This window comes from Salvia hispanica, chromosome 4 (assembly GCF_029641045.1).
Source record: "Salvia hispanica isolate PSC_SH4W2 chromosome 4, Shi_PSC_v1, whole genome shotgun sequence".
Lineage (NCBI taxonomy): Eukaryota > Viridiplantae > Streptophyta > Magnoliopsida > Lamiales > Lamiaceae > Salvia > Salvia hispanica.
In genome coordinates this window covers 42,899,433-42,917,299 of record NC_142695.1, presented here as the reverse complement: position 1 = coordinate 42,917,299, position 17,867 = coordinate 42,899,433, and the positions used below count along the sequence as shown (strand labels likewise).

The window sequence follows — 17,867 nt, the reverse complement described above, 5'->3', positions numbered from 1 at the left end:
AGGTTCTGGTCCCCCACCCTTCAGACGGGCATAACTTTTGATCCGGAAGGAGTTACGGGACCCACAGCATATCACCGCGAAGCTCTCGCCGAGCCCCACGTGCTGAGCTACGGGTACAGCCCGTGGCTACTCCGGGAAGCAAAAAGAGGCCGTTTCGAGCCATTTCGGCCACTTTTAGTTCGCGGCTACTGTTTTTCGGCACGTTTAAGGTTGTGGGACCCGCTCGTCACGGGCTCGTGGGGATTGCCGTACCTTTTTGTCCTCGCGCCCGCCAACCGCTAGTCGAGTTTCGGGCCGCAGCAAGACCAACTGAACGGAAATAGAAAAAAAAAATGAACGCACTCGCAAAAAGGGGTGCAACACGAGGACTTCCCAGGGGGTCACCCATCCTAGTACTACTCTCGCCCAAGCACGCTTAACTTCGGAGTTCTGATGGGATCCGGTGCATTAGTGCTGGTATGATCGCACCCGTCAATAGCCCCGCACTTTATTCTTTCATAGCGTACGCTCCCGTGCGCAGGTTCTGGTCCCCCACCCTTCAGACGGGCATAACTTTTGATCCGGAAGGAGTTACGGGACCCACAGCATATCACCGCGAAGCTCTCGCCGAGCCCCACGTGCTGAGCTACGGGTACAGCCCGTGGCTACTCCGGGAAGCAAAAAGAGGCCGTTTCGAGCCATTTCGGCCACTTTTAGTTCGCGGCTACTGTTTTTCGGCACGTTTAAGGTTGTGGGACCCGCTCGTCACGGGCTCGTGGGGATTGCCGTACCTTTTTGTCCTCGCGCCCGCCAACCGCTAGTCGAGTTTCGGGCCGCAGCAAGACCAACTGAACGGAAATAGAAAAAAAAAATGAACGCACTCGCAAAAAGGGGTGCAACACGAGGACTTCCCAGGGGGTCACCCATCCTAGTACTACTCTCGCCCAAGCACGCTTAACTTCGGAGTTCTGATGGGATCCGGTGCATTAGTGCTGGTATGATCGCACCCGTCAATAGCCCCGCACTTTATTCTTTCATAGCGTACGCTCCCGTGCGCAGGTTCTGGTCCCCCACCCTTCAGACGGGCATAACTTTTGATCCGGAAGGAGTTACGGGACCCACAGCATATCACCGCGAAGCTCTCGCCGAGCCCCACGTGCTGAGCTACGGGTACAGCCCGTGGCTACTCCGGGAAGCAAAAAGAGGCCGTTTCGAGCCATTTCGGCCACTTTTAGTTCGCGGCTACTGTTTTTCGGCACGTTTAAGGTTGTGGGACCCGCTCGTCACGGGCTCGTGGGGATTGCCGTACCTTTTTGTCCTCGCGCCCGCCAACCGCTAGTCGAGTTTCGGGCCGCAGCAAGACCAACTGAACGGAAATAAAAAAAAAAAAATGAACGCACTCGCAAAAAGGGGTGCAACACGAGGACTTCCCAGGGGGTCACCCATCCTAGTACTACTCTCGCCCAAGCACGCTTAACTTCGGAGTTCTGATGGGATCCGGTGCATTAGTGCTGGTATGATCGCACCCGTCAATAGCCCCGCACTTTATTCTTTCATAGCGTACGCTCCCGTGCGCAGGTTCTGGTCCCCCACCCTTCAGACGGGCATAACTTTTGATCCGGAAGGAGTTACGGGACCCACAGCATATCACCGCGAAGCTCTCGCCGAGCCCCACGTGCTGAGCTACGGGTACAGCCCGTGGCTACTCCGGGAAGCAAAAAGAGGCCGTTTCGAGCCATTTCGGCCACTTTTAGTTCGCGGCTACTGTTTTTCGGCACGTTTAAGGTTGTGGGACCCGCTCGTCACGGGCTCGTGGGGATTGCCGTACCTTTTTGTCCTCGCGCCCGCCAACCGCTAGTCGAGTTTCGGGCCGCAGCAAGACCAACTGAACGGAAATAAAAAAAAAAAAATGAACGCACTCGCAAAAAGGGGTGCAACACGAGGACTTCCCAGGGGGTCACCCATCCTAGTACTACTCTCGCCCAAGCACGCTTAACTTCGGAGTTCTGATGGGATCCGGTGCATTAGTGCTGGTATGATCGCACCCGTCAATAGCCCCGCACTTTATTCTTTCATAGCGTACGCTCCCGTGCGCAGGTTCTGGTCCCCCACCCTTCAGACGGGCATAACTTTTGATCCGGAAGGAGTTACGGGACCCACAGCATATCACCGCGAAGCTCTCGCCGAGCCCCACGTGCTGAGCTACGGGTACAGCCCGTGGCTACTCCGGGAAGCAAAAAGAGGCCGTTTCGAGCCATTTCGGCCACTTTTAGTTCGCGGCTACTGTTTTTCGGCACGTTTAAGGTTGTGGGACCCGCTCGTCACGGGCTCGTGGGGATTGCCGTACCTTTTTGTCCTCGCGCCCGCCAACCGCTAGTCGAGTTTCGGGCCGCAGCAAGACCAACTGAACGGAAATAGAAAAAAAAAATGAACGCACTCGCAAAAAGGGGTGCAACACGAGGACTTCCCAGGGGGTCACCCATCCTAGTACTACTCTCGCCCAAGCACGCTTAACTTCGGAGTTCTGATGGGATCCGGTGCATTAGTGCTGGTATGATCGCACCCGTCAATAGCCCCGCACTTTATTCTTTCATAGCGTACGCTCCCGTGCGCAGGTTCTGGTCCCCCACCCTTCAGACGGGCATAACTTTTGATCCGGAAGGAGTTACGGGACCCACAGCATATCACCGCGAAGCTCTCGCCGAGCCCCACGTGCTGAGCTACGGGTACAGCCCGTGGCTACTCCGGGAAGCAAAAAGAGGCCGTTTCGAGCCATTTCGGCCACTTTTAGTTCGCGGCTACTGTTTTTCGGCACGTTTAAGGTTGTGGGACCCGCTCGTCACGGGCTCGTGGGGATTGCCGTACCTTTTTGTCCTCGCGCCCGCCAACCGTTAGTCGAGTTTCGGGCCGCAGCAAGACCAACTGAACGGAAATAAAAAAAAAAAAATGAACGCACTCGCAAAAAGGGGTGCAACACGAGGACTTCCCAGGGGGTCACCCATCCTAGTACTACTCTCGCCCAAGCACGCTTAACTTCGGAGTTCTGATGGGATCCGGTGCATTAGTGCTGGTATGATCGCACCCGTCAATAGCCCCGCACTTTATTCTTTCATAGCGTACGCTCCCGTGCGCAGGTTCTGGTCCCCCACCCTTCAGACGGGCATAACTTTTGATCCGGAAGGAGTTACGGGACCCACAGCATATCACCGCGAAGCTCTCGCCGAGCCCCACGTGCTGAGCTACGGGTACAGCCCGTGGCTACTCCGGGAAGCAAAAAGAGGCCGTTTCGAGCCATTTCGGCCACTTTTAGTTCGCGGCTACTGTTTTTCGGCACGTTTAAGGTTGTGGGACCCGCTCGTCACGGGCTCGTGGGGATTGCCGTACCTTTTTGTCCTCGCGCCCGCCAACCGCTAGTCGAGTTTCGGGCCGCAGCAAGACCAACTGAACGGAAATAGAAAAAAAAAATGAACGCACTCGCAAAAAGGGGTGCAACACGAGGACTTCCCAGGGGGTCACCCATCCTAGTACTACTCTCGCCCAAGCACGCTTAACTTCGGAGTTCTGATGGGATCCGGTGCATTAGTGCTGGTATGATCGCACCCGTCAATAGCCCCGCACTTTATTCTTTCATAGCGTACGCTCCCGTGCGCAGGTTCTGGTCCCCCACCCTTCAGACGGGCATAACTTTTGATCCGGAAGGAGTTACGGGACCCACAGCATATCACCGCGAAGCTCTCGCCGAGCCCCACGTGCTGAGCTACGGGTACAGCCCGTGGCTACTCCGGGAAGCAAAAAGAGGCCGTTTCGAGCCATTTCGGCCACTTTTAGTTCGCGGCTACTGTTTTTCGGCACGTTTAAGGTTGTGGGACCCGCTCGTCACGGGCTCGTGGGGATTGCCGTACCTTTTTGTCCTCGCGCCCGCCAACCGCTAGTCGAGTTTCGGGCCGCAGCAAGACCAACTGAACGGAAATAGAAAAAAAAAATGAACGCACTCGCAAAAAGGGGTGCAACACGAGGACTTCCCAGGGGGTCACCCATCCTAGTACTACTCTCGCCCAAGCACGCTTAACTTCGGAGTTCTGATGGGATCCGGTGCATTAGTGCTGGTATGATCGCACCCGTCAATAGCCCCGCACTTTATTCTTTCATAGCGTACGCTCCCGTGCGCAGGTTCTGGTCCCCCACCCTTCAGACGGGCATAACTTTTGATCCGGAAGGAGTTACGGGACCCACAGCATATCACCGCGAAGCTCTCGCCGAGCCCCACGTGCTGAGCTACGGGTACAGCCCGTGGCTACTCCGGGAAGCAAAAAGAGGCCGTTTCGAGCCATTTCGGCCACTTTTAGTTCGCGGCTACTGTTTTTCGGCACGTTTAAGGTTGTGGGACCCGCTCGTCACGGGCTCGTGGGGATTGCCGTACCTTTTTGTCCTCGCGCCCGCCAACCGCTAGTCGAGTTTCGGGCCGCAGCAAGACCAACTGAACGGAAATAGAAAAAAAAAATGAACGCACTCGCAAAAAGGGGTGCAACACGAGGACTTCCCAGGGGGTCACCCATCCTAGTACTACTCTCGCCCAAGCACGCTTAACTTCGGAGTTCTGATGGGATCCGGTGCATTAGTGCTGGTATGATCGCACCCGTCAATAGCCCCGCACTTTATTCTTTCATAGCGTACGCTCCCGTGCGCAGGTTCTGGTCCCCCACCCTTCAGACGGGCATAACTTTTGATCCGGAAGGAGTTACGGGACCCACAGCATATCACCGCGAAGCTCTCGCCGAGCCCCACGTGCTGAGCTACGGGTACAGCCCGTGGCTACTCCGGGAAGCAAAAAGAGGCCGTTTCGAGCCATTTCGGCCACTTTTAGTTCGCGGCTACTGTTTTTCGGCACGTTTAAGGTTGTGGGACCCGCTCGTCACGGGCTCGTGGGGATTGCCGTACCTTTTTGTCCTCGCGCCCGCCAACCGCTAGTCGAGTTTCGGGCCGCAGCAAGACCAACTGAACGGAAATAGAAAAAAAAAATGAACGCACTCGCAAAAAGGGGTGCAACACGAGGACTTCCCAGGGGGTCACCCATCCTAGTACTACTCTCGCCCAAGCACGCTTAACTTCGGAGTTCTGATGGGATCCGGTGCATTAGTGCTGGTATGATCGCACCCGTCAATAGCCCCGCACTTTATTCTTTCATAGCGTACGCTCCCGTGCGCAGGTTCTGGTCCCCCACCCTTCAGACGGGCATAACTTTTGATCCGGAAGGAGTTACGGGACCCACAGCATATCACCGCGAAGCTCTCGCCGAGCCCCACGTGCTGAGCTACGGGTACAGCCCGTGGCTACTCCGGGAAGCAAAAAGAGGCCGTTTCGAGCCATTTCGGCCACTTTTAGTTCGCGGCTACTGTTTTTCGGCACGTTTAAGGTTGTGGGACCCGCTCGTCACGGGCTCGTGGGGATTGCCGTACCTTTTTGTCCTCGCGCCCGCCAACCGCTAGTCGAGTTTCGGGCCGCAGCAAGACCAACTGAACGGAAATAGAAAAAAAAAATGAACGCACTCGCAAAAAGGGGTGCAACACGAGGACTTCCCAGGGGGTCACCCATCCTAGTACTACTCTCGCCCAAGCACGCTTAACTTCGGAGTTCTGATGGGATCCGGTGCATTAGTGCTGGTATGATCGCACCCGTCAATAGCCCCGCACTTTATTCTTTCATAGCGTACGCTCCCGTGCGCAGGTTCTGGTCCCCCACCCTTCAGACGGGCATAACTTTTGATCCGGAAGGAGTTACGGGACCCACAGCATATCACCGCGAAGCTCTCGCCGAGCCCCACGTGCTGAGCTACGGGTACAGCCCGTGGCTACTCCGGGAAGCAAAAAGAGGCCGTTTCGAGCCATTTCGGCCACTTTTAGTTCGCGGCTACTGTTTTTCGGCACGTTTAAGGTTGTGGGACCCGCTCGTCACGGGCTCGTGGGGATTGCCGTACCTTTTTGTCCTCGCGCCCGCCAACCGCTAGTCGAGTTTCGGGCCGCAGCAAGACCAACTGAACGGAAATAGAAAAAAAAAATGAACGCACTCGCAAAAAGGGGTGCAACACGAGGACTTCCCAGGGGGTCACCCATCCTAGTACTACTCTCGCCCAAGCACGCTTAACTTCGGAGTTCTGATGGGATCCGGTGCATTAGTGCTGGTATGATCGCACCCGTCAATAGCCCCGCACTTTATTCTTTCATAGCGTACGCTCCCGTGCGCAGGTTCTGGTCCCCCACCCTTCAGACGGGCATAACTTTTGATCCGGAAGGAGTTACGGGACCCACAGCATATCACCGCGAAGCTCTCGCCGAGCCCCACGTGCTGAGCTACGGGTACAGCCCGTGGCTACTCCGGGAAGCAAAAAGAGGCCGTTTCGAGCCATTTCGGCCACTTTTAGTTCGCGGCTACTGTTTTTCGGCACGTTTAAGGTTGTGGGACCCGCTCGTCACGGGCTCGTGGGGATTGCCGTACCTTTTTGTCCTCGCGCCCGCCAACCGCTAGTCGAGTTTCGGGCCGCAGCAAGACCAACTGAACGGAAATAGAAAAAAAAAATGAACGCACTCGCAAAAAGGGGTGCAACACGAGGACTTCCCAGGGGGTCACCCATCCTAGTACTACTCTCGCCCAAGCACGCTTAACTTCGGAGTTCTGATGGGATCCGGTGCATTAGTGCTGGTATGATCGCACCCGTCAATAGCCCCGCACTTTATTCTTTCATAGCGTACGCTCCCGTGCGCAGGTTCTGGTCCCCCACCCTTCAGACGGGCATAACTTTTGATCCGGAAGGAGTTACGGGACCCACAGCATATCACCGCGAAGCTCTCGCCGAGCCCCACGTGCTGAGCTACGGGTACAGCCCGTGGCTACTCCGGGAAGCAAAAAGAGGCCGTTTCGAGCCATTTCGGCCACTTTTAGTTCGCGGCTACTGTTTTTCGGCACGTTTAAGGTTGTGGGACCCGCTCGTCACGGGCTCGTGGGGATTGCCGTACCTTTTTGTCCTCGCGCCCGCCAACCGCTAGTCGAGTTTCGGGCCGCAGCAAGACCAACTGAACGGAAATAGAAAAAAAAAATGAACGCACTCGCAAAAAGGGGTGCAACACGAGGACTTCCCAGGGGGTCACCCATCCTAGTACTACTCTCGCCCAAGCACGCTTAACTTCGGAGTTCTGATGGGATCCGGTGCATTAGTGCTGGTATGATCGCACCCGTCAATAGCCCCGCACTTTATTCTTTCATAGCGTACGCTCCCGTGCGCAGGTTCTGGTCCCCCACCCTTCAGACGGGCATAACTTTTGATCCGGAAGGAGTTACGGGACCCACAGCATATCACCGCGAAGCTCTCGCCGAGCCCCACGTGCTGAGCTACGGGTACAGCCCGTGGCTACTCCGGGAAGCAAAAAGAGGCCGTTTCGAGCCATTTCGGCCACTTTTAGTTCGCGGCTACTGTTTTTCGGCACGTTTAAGGTTGTGGGACCCGCTCGTCACGGGCTCGTGGGGATTGCCGTACCTTTTTGTCCTCGCGCCCGCCAACCGCTAGTCGAGTTTCGGGCCGCAGCAAGACCAACTGAACGGAAATAGAAAAAAAAAATGAACGCACTCGCAAAAAGGGGTGCAACACGAGGACTTCCCAGGGGGTCACCCATCCTAGTACTACTCTCGCCCAAGCACGCTTAACTTCGGAGTTCTGATGGGATCCGGTGCATTAGTGCTGGTATGATCGCACCCGTCAATAGCCCCGCACTTTATTCTTTCATAGCGTACGCTCCCGTGCGCAGGTTCTGGTCCCCCACCCTTCAGACGGGCATAACTTTTGATCCGGAAGGAGTTACGGGACCCACAGCATATCACCGCGAAGCTCTCGCCGAGCCCCACGTGCTGAGCTACGGGTACAGCCCGTGGCTACTCCGGGAAGCAAAAAGAGGCCGTTTCGAGCCATTTCGGCCACTTTTAGTTCGCGGCTACTGTTTTTCGGCACGTTTAAGGTTGTGGGACCCGCTCGTCACGGGCTCGTGGGGATTGCCGTACCTTTTTGTCCTCGCGCCCGCCAACCGCTAGTCGAGTTTCGGGCCGCAGCAAGACCAACTGAACGGAAATAGAAAAAAAAAATGAACGCACTCGCAAAAAGGGGTGCAACACGAGGACTTCCCAGGGGGTCACCCATCCTAGTACTACTCTCGCCCAAGCACGCTTAACTTCGGAGTTCTGATGGGATCCGGTGCATTAGTGCTGGTATGATCGCACCCGTCAATAGCCCCGCACTTTATTCTTTCATAGCGTACGCTCCCGTGCGCAGGTTCTGGTCCCCCACCCTTCAGACGGGCATAACTTTTGATCCGGAAGGAGTTACGGGACCCACAGCATATCACCGCGAAGCTCTCGCCGAGCCCCACGTGCTGAGCTACGGGTACAGCCCGTGGCTACTCCGGGAAGCAAAAAGAGGCCGTTTCGAGCCATTTCGGCCACTTTTAGTTCGCGGCTACTGTTTTTCGGCACGTTTAAGGTTGTGGGACCCGCTCGTCACGGGCTCGTGGGGATTGCCGTACCTTTTTGTCCTCGCGCCCGCCAACCGCTAGTCGAGTTTCGGGCCGCAGCAAGACCAACTGAACGGAAATAGAAAAAAAAAATGAACGCACTCGCAAAAAGGGGTGCAACACGAGGACTTCCCAGGGGGTCACCCATCCTAGTACTACTCTCGCCCAAGCACGCTTAACTTCGGAGTTCTGATGGGATCCGGTGCATTAGTGCTGGTATGATCGCACCCGTCAATAGCCCCGCACTTTATTCTTTCATAGCGTACGCTCCCGTGCGCAGGTTCTGGTCCCCCACCCTTCAGACGGGCATAACTTTTGATCCGGAAGGAGTTACGGGACCCACAGCATATCACCGCGAAGCTCTCGCCGAGCCCCACGTGCTGAGCTACGGGTACAGCCCGTGGCTACTCCGGGAAGCAAAAAGAGGCCGTTTCGAGCCATTTCGGCCACTTTTAGTTCGCGGCTACTGTTTTTCGGCACGTTTAAGGTTGTGGGACCCGCTCGTCACGGGCTCGTGGGGATTGCCGTACCTTTTTGTCCTCGCGCCCGCCAACCGCTAGTCGAGTTTCGGGCCGCAGCAAGACCAACTGAACGGAAATAGAAAAAAAAAATGAACGCACTCGCAAAAAGGGGTGCAACACGAGGACTTCCCAGGGGGTCACCCATCCTAGTACTACTCTCGCCCAAGCACGCTTAACTTCGGAGTTCTGATGGGATCCGGTGCATTAGTGCTGGTATGATCGCACCCGTCAATAGCCCCGCACTTTATTCTTTCATAGCGTACGCTCCCGTGCGCAGGTTCTGGTCCCCCACCCTTCAGACGGGCATAACTTTTGATCCGGAAGGAGTTACGGGACCCACAGCATATCACCGCGAAGCTCTCGCCGAGCCCCACGTGCTGAGCTACGGGTACAGCCCGTGGCTACTCCGGGAAGCAAAAAGAGGCCGTTTCGAGCCATTTCGGCCACTTTTAGTTCGCGGCTACTGTTTTTCGGCACGTTTAAGGTTGTGGGACCCGCTCGTCACGGGCTCGTGGGGATTGCCGTACCTTTTTGTCCTCGCGCCCGCCAACCGCTAGTCGAGTTTCGGGCCGCAGCAAGACCAACTGAACGGAAATAGAAAAAAAAAATGAACGCACTCGCAAAAAGGGGTGCAACACGAGGACTTCCCAGGGGGTCACCCATCCTAGTACTACTCTCGCCCAAGCACGCTTAACTTCGGAGTTCTGATGGGATCCGGTGCATTAGTGCTGGTATGATCGCACCCGTCAATAGCCCCGCACTTTATTCTTTCATAGCGTACGCTCCCGTGCGCAGGTTCTGGTCCCCCACCCTTCAGACGGGCATAACTTTTGATCCGGAAGGAGTTACGGGACCCACAGCATATCACCGCGAAGCTCTCGCCGAGCCCCACGTGCTGAGCTACGGGTACAGCCCGTGGCTACTCCGGGAAGCAAAAAGAGGCCGTTTCGAGCCATTTCGGCCACTTTTAGTTCGCGGCTACTGTTTTTCGGCACGTTTAAGGTTGTGGGACCCGCTCGTCACGGGCTCGTGGGGATTGCCGTACCTTTTTGTCCTCGCGCCCGCCAACCGCTAGTCGAGTTTCGGGCCGCAGCAAGACCAACTGAACGGAAATAGAAAAAAAAAATGAACGCACTCGCAAAAAGGGGTGCAACACGAGGACTTCCCAGGGGGTCACCCATCCTAGTACTACTCTCGCCCAAGCACGCTTAACTTCGGAGTTCTGATGGGATCCGGTGCATTAGTGCTGGTATGATCGCACCCGTCAATAGCCCCGCACTTTATTCTTTCATAGCGTACGCTCCCGTGCGCAGGTTCTGGTCCCCCACCCTTCAGACGGGCATAACTTTTGATCCGGAAGGAGTTACGGGACCCACAGCATATCACCGCGAAGCTCTCGCCGAGCCCCACGTGCTGAGCTACGGGTACAGCCCGTGGCTACTCCGGGAAGCAAAAAGAGGCCGTTTCGAGCCATTTCGGCCACTTTTAGTTCGCGGCTACTGTTTTTCGGCACGTTTAAGGTTGTGGGACCCGCTCGTCACGGGCTCGTGGGGATTGCCGTACCTTTTTGTCCTCGCGCCCGCCAACCGCTAGTCGAGTTTCGGGCCGCAGCAAGACCAACTGAACGGAAATAGAAAAAAAAAATGAACGCACTCGCAAAAAGGGGTGCAACACGAGGACTTCCCAGGGGGTCACCCATCCTAGTACTACTCTCGCCCAAGCACGCTTAACTTCGGAGTTCTGATGGGATCCGGTGCATTAGTGCTGGTATGATCGCACCCGTCAATAGTCCCGCACTTTATTCTTTCATAGCGTACGCTCCCGTGCGCAGGTTCTGGTCCCCCACCCTTCAGACGGGCATAACTTTTGATCCGGAAGGAGTTACGGGACCCACAGCATATCACCGCGAAGCTCTCGCCGAGCCCCACGTGCTGAGCTACGGGTACAGCCCGTGGCTACTCCGGGAAGCAAAAAGAGGCCGTTTCGAGCCATTTCGGCCACTTTTAGTTCGCGGCTACTGTTTTTCGGCACGTTTAAGGTTGTGGGACCCGCTCGTCACGGGCTCGTGGGGATTGCCGTACCTTTTTGTCCTCGCGCCCGCCAACCGCTAGTCGAGTTTCGGGCCGCAGCAAGACCAACTGAACGGAAATAGAAAAAAAAAATGAACGCACTCGAAATGAACGCACTCGCAAAAAGGGGTGCAACACGAGGACTTCCCAGGGGGTCACCCATCCTAGTACTACTCTCGCCCAAGCACGCTTAACTTCGGAGTTCTGATGGGATCCGGTGCATTAGTGCTGGTATGATCGCACCCGTCAATAGCCCCGCACTTTATTCTTTCATAGCGTACGCTCCCGTGCGCAGGTTCTGGTCCCCCACCCTTCAGACGGGCATAACTTTTGATCCGGAAGGAGTTACGGGACCCACAGCATATCACCGCGAAGCTCTCGCCGAGCCCCACGTGCTGAGCTACGGGTACAGCCCGTGGCTACTCCGGGAAGCAAAAAGAGGCCGTTTCGAGCCATTTCGGCCACTTTTAGTTCGCGGCTACTGTTTTTCGGCACGTTTAAGGTTGTGGGACCCGCTCGTCACGGGCTCGTGGGGATTGCCGTACCTTTTTGTCCTCGCGCCCGCCAACCGCTAGTCGAGTTTCGGGCCGCAGCAAGACCAACTGAACGGAAATAAAAAAAAAAAAATGAACGCACTCGCAAAAAGGGGTGCAACACGAGGACTTCCCAGGGGGTCACCCATCCTAGTACTACTCTCGCCCAAGCACGCTTAACTTCGGAGTTCTGATGGGATCCGGTGCATTAGTGCTGGTATGATCGCACCCGTCAATAGCCCCGCACTTTATTCTTTCATAGCGTACGCTCCCGTGCGCAGGTTCTGGTCCCCCACCCTTCAGACGGGCATAACTTTTGATCCGGAAGGAGTTACGGGACCCACAGCATATCACCGCGAAGCTCTCGCCGAGCCCCACGTGCTGAGCAACGGGTACAGCCCGTGGCTACTCCGGGAAGCAAAAAGAGGCCGTTTCGAGCCATTTCGGCCACTTTTAGTTCGCGGCTACTGTTTTTCGGCACGTTTAAGGTTGTGGGACCCGCTCGTCACGGGCTCGTGGGGATTGCCGTACCTATTTGTCCTCGCGCCCGCCAACCGCTAGTCGAGTTTCGGACCGCAGCAAGACCAACTGAACGGAAATAAAAAAAAAAATGAACGCACTCGCAAAAAGGGGTGCAACACGAGGACTTCCCAGGGGGTCACCCATCCTAGTACTACTCTCGCCCAAGCACGCTTAACTTCGGAGTTCTGATGGGATCCGGTGCATTAGTGCTGGTATGATCGCACCCGTCAATAGCCCCGCACTTTATTCTTTCATAGCGTACGCTCCCGTGCGCAGGTTCTGGTCCCCCACCCTTCAGACGGGCATAACTTTTGATCCGGAAGGAGTTACGGGACCCACAGCATATCACCGCGAAGCTCTCGCCGAGCCCCACGTGCTGAGCTACGGGTACAGCCCGTGGCTACTCCGGGAAGCAAAAAGAGGCCGTTTCGAGCCATTTCGGCCACTTTTAGTTCGCGGCTACTGTTTTTCGGCACGTTTAAGGTTGTGGGACCCGCTCGTCACGGGCTCGTGGGGATTGCCGTACCTTTTTGTCCTCGCGCCCGCCAACCGCTAGTCGAGTTTCGGACCGCAGCAAGACCAACTGAACGGAAATAAAATAAAAAAATGAACGCACTCGCAAAAAGGGGTGCAACACGAGGGGATCACCCATCCTAGTACTACTCTCGCCCAAGCACGCTTAACTTCGGAGTTCTGATGGGATCCGGTGCATTAGTGCTGGTATGATCGCACCCGTCAATAGCCCCGCACTTTATTCTTTCATAGCGTACGCTCCCGTGCGCAGGTTCTGGTCCCCCACCCTTCAGACGGGCATAACTTTTGATCCGGAAGGAGTTACGGGACCCACATCATATCACCGTGAAGCTCTCGCCGAGCCCCACGTGCTGAGCTACGGGTACAGCCCGTGGCTACTCCGGGAAGCAAAAAGAGGCCGTTTCGAGCCATTTCGGCCACTTTTAGTTCGCGGCTACTGTTTTTCGGCACGTTTAAGGTTGTGGGACCCGCTCGTCACGGGCTCGTGGGGATTGCCGTACCTTTTTGTCCTCGCGCCCGCCAACCGCTAGTCGAGTTTCGGACCGCAGCAAGACCAACTGAACGGAAATAAAATAAAAAAATGAACGCACTCGCAAAAAGGGGTGCAACACGAGGGGATCACCCATCCTAGTACTACTCTCGCCCAAGCACGCTTAACTTCGGAGTTCTGATGGGATCCGGTGCATTAGTGCTGGTATGATCGCACCCGTCAATAGCCCCGCACTTTATTCTTTCATAGCGTACGCTCCCGTGCGCAGGTTCTGGTCCCCCACCCTTCAGACGGGCATAACTTTTGATCCGGAAGGAGTTACGGGACCCACATCATATCACCGTGAAGCTCTCGCCGAGCCCCACGTGCTGAGCTACGGGTACAGCCCGTGGCTACTCCGGGAAGCAAAAAGAGGCCGTTTCGAGCCATTTCGGCCACTTTTAGTTCGCGGCTACTGTTTTTCGGCACGTTTAAGGTTGTGGGACCCGCTCGTCACGGGCTCGTGGGGATTGCCGTACCTTTTTGTCCTCGCGCCCGCCAACCGCTAGTCGAGTTTCAGACCGCAGCAAGACCAACTGAACGGAAATAAAAAAAAAAATGAACGCACTCGCAAAATGGGGTGCAACACGAGGACTTCCCAGGGGGTCACCCATCCTAGTACTACTCTCGCCCAAGCACGCTTAACTTCGGAGTTCTGATGGAATCCGGTGCATTAGTGCTGGTATGATCGCACCCGTCATTAGCCCCGCACTTTATTCTTTCATAGCGTATGCTTACGTGCGCAGGTTCTGGTCCCCCACCCTTCAGACGGGCATAACTTTTGATCCGGAAGGAGTTACGGGACCCACAGCATATCATTGCGAAGCTCTCGCCGAGCCCCACGTGCTGAGCAACGGGTACAGCCTGTGGCTACTCCGGGAAGCAAAAAGAGGCCGTTTCGAGCCATTTCGGCCACTTTTAGTTCGCAGCTACTGTTTTTCGGCACGTTTAAGGTTGTGGGACCCGCTCGTCACCGGCTCGTGGGGATTGTCGTACCTTTTTGTCCTCGCACTCGCCAACCGCTAGTCGAGTTTCGGACCGCATCAAGACCAACTGAACTGAAAAAAAAAAAAAAAAAAAAAAAAAAAAAATGAACGCACTCGCAAAAAGGGGTGCAACACGAGGACTTCCTAGGGGGTCACCCATCCTAGTACTACACTCGCCCAAGCACGCTTAACTTCGGAGTTCTGATGGGATCCGGTGCATTAGTGCTGGTATGATCGCACTCGTCAATAGTCCCGCACTTTATTCTTTCATAGCGTACGCTCCCGTGCGCAGGTTCTGGTCCCCCACCCTTCAGACGGGCATAACTTTTGATCCGGAAGGAGTTACGGGACCCACATCACATCACCGCGAAGCTCTCGCCGAGCCCCACGTGCTGAGCCACGGGTACAGACCTTGGCTACTCCGGGAAGCAAAAAGAGGCCGTTTCGAGCCATTTCGGCCACTTTTAGTTCGCAGCTACTGTTTTTCGGCGCGTTTAAGGTTGTGGGACCCGCTTGTCACCGGCTCGTGGGGATTGCCGTACCTTTTTGTCCTCGCGCCCGCCAACCGCTAGTCGAGTTTCGGACCGCAGCAAGACCAACTGAACGGAAATAAAATAAAAAAATGAACGCACTCGCAAAAAGGGGTGCAACACGAGGGGGTCACCCATCCTAGTACTACTCTCGCCCAAGCACGCTTAACTTCGGAGTTCTGATGGGATCCGGTGCATTAGTGCTGGTATGATCGCACCCGTCAATAGCCCCGCACTTTATTCTTTCATAGCGTACGCTCCCGTGCGCAGGTTCTGGTCCCCCACCCTTCAGACGGGCATAACTTTTGATCCGGAAGGAGTTACGGGACCCACATCATATCACCGTGAAGCTCTCGCCGAGCCCCACGTGCTGAGCTACGGGTACAGCCCGTGGCTACTCCGGGAAGCAAAAAGAGGCCGTTTCGAGCCATTTCGGCCACTTTTAGTTCGCGGCTACTGTTTTTCGGCACGTTTAAGGTTGTGGGACCCGCTCGTCACGGGCTCGTGGGGATTGCCGTACCTTTTTGTCCTCGCGCCCGCCAACCGCTAGTCGAGTTTCGGACCGCAGCAAGACCAACTGAACGGAAATAAAATAAAAAAATGAACGCACTCGCAAAAAGGGGTGCAACACGAGGGGATCACCCATCCTAGTACTACTCTCGCCCAAGCACGCTTAACTTCGGAGTTCTGATGGGATCCGGTGCATTAGTGCTGGTATGATCGCACCCGTCAATAGCCCCGCACTTTATTCTTTCATAGCGTACGCTCCCGTGCGCAGGTTCTGGTCCCCCACCCTTCAGACGGGCATAACTTTTGATCCGGAAGGAGTTACGGGACCCACATCATATCACCGTGAAGCTCTCGCCGAGCCCCACGTGCTGAGCTACGGGTACAGCCCGTGGCTACTCCGGGAAGCAAAAAGAGGCCGTTTCGAGCCATTTCGGCCACTTTTAGTTCGCGGCTACTGTTTTTCGGCACGTTTAAGGTTGTGGGACCCGCTCGTCACGGGCTCGTGGGGATTGCCGTACCTTTTTGTCCTCGCGCCCGCCAACCGCTAGTCGAGTTTCGGACCGCAGCAAGACCAACTGAACGGAAATAAAAAAAAAAATGAACGCACTCGCAAAATGGGGTGCAACACGAGGACTTCCCAGGGGGTCACCCATCCTAGTACTACTCTCGCCCAAGCACGCTTAACTTCGGAGTTCTGATGGAATCCGGTGCATTAGTGCTGGTATGATCGCACTCGTCAATAGTCCCGCACTTTATTCTTTCATAGCGTACGCTCCCGTGCGCAGGTTCTGGTCCCCCACCCTTCAGACGGGCATAACTTTTGATCCGGAAGGAGTTACGGGACCCACATCACATCACCGCGAAGCTCTCGCCGAGCCCCACGTGCTGAGCCACGGGTACAGACCTTGGCTACTCCGGGAAGCAAAAAGAGGCCGTTTCGAGCCATTTCGGCCACTTTTAGTTCGCAGCTACTGTTTTTCGGCGCGTTTAAGGTTGTGGGACCCGCTTGTCACCGGCTCGTGGGGATTGCCGTACCTTTTTGTCCTCGCGCCCGCCAACCGCTAGTCGAGTTTCGGACCGCAGCAAGACCAACTGAACGGAAATAAAATAAAAAAATGAACGCACTCGCAAAAAGGGGTGCAACACGAGGGGGTCACCCATCCTAGTACTACTCTCGCCCAAGCACGCTTAACTTCGGAGTTCTGATGGGATCCGGTGCATTAGTGCTGGTATGATCGCACCCGTCAATAGCCCCGCACTTTATTCTTTCATAGCGTACGCTCCCGTGCGCAGGTTCTGGTCCCCCACCCTTCAGACGGGCATAACTTTTGATCCGGAAGGAGTTACGGGACCCACATCACATCACCGCGAAGCTCTCGCCGAGCCCCACGTACTGAGCCACGGGTACAGCCCGTGGCTACTCCGGGAAGCAAAAAGAGGCCGTTTCGAGCCATTTCGGCCACTTTTAGTTCGCGGCTACTGTTTTTCGGCACGTTTAAGGTTGTGGGACCCGCTCGTCACGGGCTCGTGGGGATTGCCGTACCTTTTTGTCCTCGCGCCCGCCAACCGCTAGTCGAGTTTCGGACCGCAGCAAGACCAACTGAACGGAAATAAAAAAAAAAATGAACGCACTCGCAAAAAGGGGTGCAACACGAGGACTTCCCAGGGGGTCACCCATCCTAGTACTACTCTCGCCCAAGCACGCTTAACTTCGGAGTTCTGATGGGATCCGGTGCATTAGTGCTGGTATGATCGCACCCGTCAATAGCCCCGCACTTTATTCTTTCATAGCGTACGCTCCCGTGCGCAGGTTCTGGTCCCCCACCCTTCAGACGGGCATAACTTTTGATCCGGAAGGAGTTACGGGACCCACAGCATATCACCGCGAAGCTCTCGCCGAGCCCCACGTGCTGAGCTACGGGTACAGCCCGTGGCTACTCCGGGAAGCAAAAAGAGGCCGTTTCGAGCCATTTCGGCCACTTTTAGTTCGCGGCTACTGTTTTTCGGCACGTTTAAGGTTGTGGGACCCGCTCGTCACGGGCTCGTGGGGATTGCCGTACCTTTTTGTCCTCGCGCCCGCCAACCGCTAGTCGAGTTTCGGACCGCAGCAAGACCAACTGAACGGAAATAAAATAAAAAAATGAACGCACTCGCAAAAAGGGGTGCAACACGAGGGGATCACCCATCCTAGTACTACTCTCGCCCAAGCACGCTTAACTTCGGAGTTCTGATGGGATCCGGTGCATTAGTGCTGGTATGATCGCACCCGTCAATAGCCCCGCACTTTATTCTTTCATAGCGTACGCTCCCGTGCGCAGGTTCTGGTCCCCCACCCTTCAGACGGGCATAACTTTTGATCCGGAAGGAGTTACGGGACCCACATCATATCACCGTGAAGCTCTCGCCGAGCCCCACGTGCTGAGCTACGGGTACAGCCCGTGGCTACTCCGGGAAGCAAAAAGAGGCCGTTTCGAGCCATTTCGGCCACTTTTAGTTCGCGGCTACTGTTTTTCGGCACGTTTAAGGTTGTGGGACCCGCTCGTCACGGGCTCGTGGGGATTGCCGTACCTTTTTGTCCTCGCGCCCGCCAACCGCTAGTCGA

General features: G+C 55.8%; 28 non-coding genes and 6 pseudogenes across 28 annotated transcripts; all 34 read right to left on the bottom strand.

Moving 5' to 3' along the window:
• Positions 1-351: 351 nt before the first annotated feature.
• On the bottom strand, positions 352-470 carry LOC148928853 (5S ribosomal RNA). Its single transcript, XR_016129409.1, has one exon. It is a non-coding gene; the product is annotated as a 5S ribosomal RNA (ribosomal RNA).
• A 399-nt stretch (positions 471-869) lies between these two features.
• On the bottom strand, positions 870-988 carry LOC148928852 (5S ribosomal RNA). Its single transcript, XR_016129398.1, has one exon. It is a non-coding gene; the product is annotated as a 5S ribosomal RNA (ribosomal RNA).
• Positions 989-1,388: 400 nt separating this feature from the next.
• Positions 1,389-1,507, bottom strand: LOC148928851 (5S ribosomal RNA). The gene has a single exon (XR_016129387.1). It is a non-coding gene; the product is annotated as a 5S ribosomal RNA (ribosomal RNA).
• A 400-nt stretch (positions 1,508-1,907) lies between these two features.
• LOC148928850 (5S ribosomal RNA) lies at positions 1,908-2,026 on the bottom strand. The gene has a single exon (XR_016129376.1). It is a non-coding gene; the product is annotated as a 5S ribosomal RNA (ribosomal RNA).
• A 399-nt stretch (positions 2,027-2,425) lies between these two features.
• On the bottom strand, positions 2,426-2,544 carry LOC148928849 (5S ribosomal RNA). The gene has a single exon (XR_016129365.1). It is a non-coding gene; the product is annotated as a 5S ribosomal RNA (ribosomal RNA).
• A 400-nt stretch (positions 2,545-2,944) lies between these two features.
• Positions 2,945-3,063, bottom strand: LOC148928848 (5S ribosomal RNA). Its single transcript, XR_016129354.1, has one exon. It is a non-coding gene; the product is annotated as a 5S ribosomal RNA (ribosomal RNA).
• Positions 3,064-3,462: 399 nt separating this feature from the next.
• Positions 3,463-3,581, bottom strand: LOC148928847 (5S ribosomal RNA). The gene has a single exon (XR_016129343.1). It is a non-coding gene; the product is annotated as a 5S ribosomal RNA (ribosomal RNA).
• A 399-nt stretch (positions 3,582-3,980) lies between these two features.
• On the bottom strand, positions 3,981-4,099 carry LOC148928846 (5S ribosomal RNA). The gene has a single exon (XR_016129332.1). It is a non-coding gene; the product is annotated as a 5S ribosomal RNA (ribosomal RNA).
• Positions 4,100-4,498: 399 nt separating this feature from the next.
• Positions 4,499-4,617, bottom strand: LOC148928845 (5S ribosomal RNA). The gene has a single exon (XR_016129321.1). It is a non-coding gene; the product is annotated as a 5S ribosomal RNA (ribosomal RNA).
• A 399-nt stretch (positions 4,618-5,016) lies between these two features.
• LOC148928844 (5S ribosomal RNA) lies at positions 5,017-5,135 on the bottom strand. Its single transcript, XR_016129310.1, has one exon. It is a non-coding gene; the product is annotated as a 5S ribosomal RNA (ribosomal RNA).
• Positions 5,136-5,534: 399 nt separating this feature from the next.
• LOC148928843 (5S ribosomal RNA) lies at positions 5,535-5,653 on the bottom strand. The gene has a single exon (XR_016129299.1). It is a non-coding gene; the product is annotated as a 5S ribosomal RNA (ribosomal RNA).
• Positions 5,654-6,052: 399 nt separating this feature from the next.
• Positions 6,053-6,171, bottom strand: LOC148928842 (5S ribosomal RNA). The gene has a single exon (XR_016129287.1). It is a non-coding gene; the product is annotated as a 5S ribosomal RNA (ribosomal RNA).
• Positions 6,172-6,570: 399 nt separating this feature from the next.
• On the bottom strand, positions 6,571-6,689 carry LOC148928841 (5S ribosomal RNA). Its single transcript, XR_016129276.1, has one exon. It is a non-coding gene; the product is annotated as a 5S ribosomal RNA (ribosomal RNA).
• A 399-nt stretch (positions 6,690-7,088) lies between these two features.
• Positions 7,089-7,207, bottom strand: LOC148928840 (5S ribosomal RNA). The gene has a single exon (XR_016129265.1). It is a non-coding gene; the product is annotated as a 5S ribosomal RNA (ribosomal RNA).
• A 399-nt stretch (positions 7,208-7,606) lies between these two features.
• On the bottom strand, positions 7,607-7,725 carry LOC148928839 (5S ribosomal RNA). Its single transcript, XR_016129254.1, has one exon. It is a non-coding gene; the product is annotated as a 5S ribosomal RNA (ribosomal RNA).
• A 399-nt stretch (positions 7,726-8,124) lies between these two features.
• LOC148928838 (5S ribosomal RNA) lies at positions 8,125-8,243 on the bottom strand. Its single transcript, XR_016129243.1, has one exon. It is a non-coding gene; the product is annotated as a 5S ribosomal RNA (ribosomal RNA).
• Positions 8,244-8,642: 399 nt separating this feature from the next.
• LOC148928837 (5S ribosomal RNA) lies at positions 8,643-8,761 on the bottom strand. The gene has a single exon (XR_016129232.1). It is a non-coding gene; the product is annotated as a 5S ribosomal RNA (ribosomal RNA).
• A 399-nt stretch (positions 8,762-9,160) lies between these two features.
• LOC148928836 (5S ribosomal RNA) lies at positions 9,161-9,279 on the bottom strand. The gene has a single exon (XR_016129221.1). It is a non-coding gene; the product is annotated as a 5S ribosomal RNA (ribosomal RNA).
• A 399-nt stretch (positions 9,280-9,678) lies between these two features.
• Positions 9,679-9,797, bottom strand: LOC148928835 (5S ribosomal RNA). Its single transcript, XR_016129210.1, has one exon. It is a non-coding gene; the product is annotated as a 5S ribosomal RNA (ribosomal RNA).
• A 399-nt stretch (positions 9,798-10,196) lies between these two features.
• LOC148928834 (5S ribosomal RNA) lies at positions 10,197-10,315 on the bottom strand. The gene has a single exon (XR_016129199.1). It is a non-coding gene; the product is annotated as a 5S ribosomal RNA (ribosomal RNA).
• A 399-nt stretch (positions 10,316-10,714) lies between these two features.
• Positions 10,715-10,833, bottom strand: LOC148928833 (5S ribosomal RNA). Its single transcript, XR_016129188.1, has one exon. It is a non-coding gene; the product is annotated as a 5S ribosomal RNA (ribosomal RNA).
• A 414-nt stretch (positions 10,834-11,247) lies between these two features.
• LOC148928832 (5S ribosomal RNA) lies at positions 11,248-11,366 on the bottom strand. Its single transcript, XR_016129177.1, has one exon. It is a non-coding gene; the product is annotated as a 5S ribosomal RNA (ribosomal RNA).
• Positions 11,367-11,766: 400 nt separating this feature from the next.
• Positions 11,767-11,885, bottom strand: LOC148928831 (5S ribosomal RNA). The gene has a single exon (XR_016129166.1). It is a non-coding gene; the product is annotated as a 5S ribosomal RNA (ribosomal RNA).
• A 398-nt stretch (positions 11,886-12,283) lies between these two features.
• On the bottom strand, positions 12,284-12,402 carry LOC148928830 (5S ribosomal RNA). Its single transcript, XR_016129155.1, has one exon. It is a non-coding gene; the product is annotated as a 5S ribosomal RNA (ribosomal RNA).
• A 399-nt stretch (positions 12,403-12,801) lies between these two features.
• Positions 12,802-12,910, bottom strand: LOC148928829 (5S ribosomal RNA; annotated as a pseudogene).
• Positions 12,911-13,309: 399 nt separating this feature from the next.
• On the bottom strand, positions 13,310-13,418 carry LOC148928828 (5S ribosomal RNA; annotated as a pseudogene).
• A 398-nt stretch (positions 13,419-13,816) lies between these two features.
• LOC148928827 (5S ribosomal RNA) lies at positions 13,817-13,935 on the bottom strand. The gene has a single exon (XR_016130060.1). It is a non-coding gene; the product is annotated as a 5S ribosomal RNA (ribosomal RNA).
• Positions 13,936-14,348: 413 nt separating this feature from the next.
• On the bottom strand, positions 14,349-14,467 carry LOC148928826 (5S ribosomal RNA). Its single transcript, XR_016129143.1, has one exon. It is a non-coding gene; the product is annotated as a 5S ribosomal RNA (ribosomal RNA).
• A 399-nt stretch (positions 14,468-14,866) lies between these two features.
• LOC148928825 (5S ribosomal RNA) lies at positions 14,867-14,975 on the bottom strand (annotated as a pseudogene).
• A 399-nt stretch (positions 14,976-15,374) lies between these two features.
• On the bottom strand, positions 15,375-15,483 carry LOC148928824 (5S ribosomal RNA; annotated as a pseudogene).
• Positions 15,484-15,881: 398 nt separating this feature from the next.
• On the bottom strand, positions 15,882-16,000 carry LOC148928823 (5S ribosomal RNA). Its single transcript, XR_016130090.1, has one exon. It is a non-coding gene; the product is annotated as a 5S ribosomal RNA (ribosomal RNA).
• Positions 16,001-16,399: 399 nt separating this feature from the next.
• LOC148928822 (5S ribosomal RNA) lies at positions 16,400-16,508 on the bottom strand (annotated as a pseudogene).
• A 398-nt stretch (positions 16,509-16,906) lies between these two features.
• Positions 16,907-17,025, bottom strand: LOC148928821 (5S ribosomal RNA). The gene has a single exon (XR_016129144.1). It is a non-coding gene; the product is annotated as a 5S ribosomal RNA (ribosomal RNA).
• Positions 17,026-17,424: 399 nt separating this feature from the next.
• On the bottom strand, positions 17,425-17,533 carry LOC148928820 (5S ribosomal RNA; annotated as a pseudogene).
• Between the last annotated feature and the right edge of the window lie 334 nt (positions 17,534-17,867).